The sequence below is a fragment of the Homarus americanus genome, unplaced genomic scaffold (assembly GCF_018991925.1).
Source record: "Homarus americanus isolate GMGI-L3 unplaced genomic scaffold, GMGI_Hamer_2.0 scaffold17758, whole genome shotgun sequence".
Taxonomy (NCBI): Eukaryota; Metazoa; Arthropoda; class Malacostraca; order Decapoda; family Nephropidae; genus Homarus; species Homarus americanus.
Window position 1 is genome coordinate 13,528 of NW_024712395.1, and position 1,473 is coordinate 15,000.

The window sequence follows — 1,473 nt, forward strand, 5'->3', positions numbered from 1 at the left end:
TGATAGGGATTGGGGCTTGCAATTGTTTCCCATGAACGAGGAATTCCCAGTAAGTGCAAGTCATCAGCTTGCGCTGACTACGTCCCTGCCATTTGTACACACCGCCCGTCGCTACTACCAATTGAATGATTTAGTGAGGCCTTCGGACTGGCGCTCTTGGATTGTCGGCCCCATTGCCCGCGAGGGTTTTCTGGGGTCGTCGCCTCGAGCTGACGGAAAGATGTCCAAACTTGATGATTTAGAGGAAGTAAAAGTCGTAACAAGGTTTCCGTAGGTGAATCTGCGGAAGGATCATTAACAGAGAGAAAGAGAACGGGGCGCTCTTAAAACTACTACTCTCCTGATTTGGGCGGTCTCGGGCTCTGCTCTGGCAACTCCAGCAGCGAAAGAGGACAATCCCGGCCCCCGCACCAAAAATAGGTACCACCACGCTGTAGGTGGACCACACTCGGGCGAGAGCGCGAAGACCGGAGGAGGAGGACGGACGGGGCTTTGGACGGCTGCCCGTCCGTTCCTTACTACCGGCGAATAAGCCTCTTGACCCAAAAAGAGTGAAATTCAAGTGTCAAAAAACAACAACAAGCCGTCCGGCCAAACCCAAACCACAAACTTGGGCTATGTCTGTCAAACCCTTTCATTGAGACTCGACCTGTGATGGTTAGTCGCAAAAAGACCAAATGGCAAATACACAACTCTTAACGGGGGATCACTCGGCTCGTGGGTCGATGAAGACCGCAGCAAACTGCGTGTCGGTATGTGAATCGCAAGAATACCAGATACATCGACAAGTTGAACGCATATTGCGGCGGCGGCAGCCATATGAGCTTGTCGCCGCCACTCCTCTACGAGGGTCGGAAATATACATCCATCGGTTGCTGCGAGTTCGGTGCCTGCTGACTGTCTCCCCGACACGAGGGTAACCCGAACCGAGCTTCCGCCTTGGGGTTTAATCGCCCGCGCCTTGCGCGAGGCGTGCCCTTAAAAACAAGCAAGCCTATCACTAGCAAGTCCATGGACTTGGCGCACCCACATTCAACCACAACAAAGCGACAGTTGTCGCCCTCGCAAATAACTGGAGGCGGCGCTCTTTTGCCTGCTGTCCACAGAGACACGAATGGCCGTCGGCCGCTCATGGCTGATGCTGCACATGTTCTAAGAGGCACTCCATCCCACGAAGAGGAAACGAAACCGGGTCGGATATCTTTTAAGTAAGCCCCGCCGGAATTTCGTCTATCACCTCGAAAAGAGTGCTTGGCATGCATTGCAGTGGAACCTAAATTGATGAGTGCGCCTGGGCCCGCAGTCTACCATGTAGTGGTGCAGGCAGAGAGATGAGAATGCTTGGGTGACGCCGTGCTCTTCCTCACGCGCTCCTCCACCCTCTCCCACGGTCAGACGCGGTGTGGGCGTTCTCTTTGAGAGTTCGCCACGAGTCCACGTCTATCTCATGACTGGGAGGGAGGCAGGGGGAGT

The 1,473-nt window shown here is 54.4% G+C and overlaps 1 non-coding gene across 1 annotated transcript; it reads left to right on the forward strand.

Annotated features, from left to right (window-relative positions):
- The first annotated feature begins 690 nt into the window (after window positions 1–690).
- LOC121860312 lies at window positions 691–854 on the forward strand. The gene has a single exon (XR_006087855.1). It is a non-coding gene; the product is annotated as a 5.8S ribosomal RNA (ribosomal RNA).
- The last annotated feature ends 619 nt before the right edge of the window (window positions 855–1,473 follow it).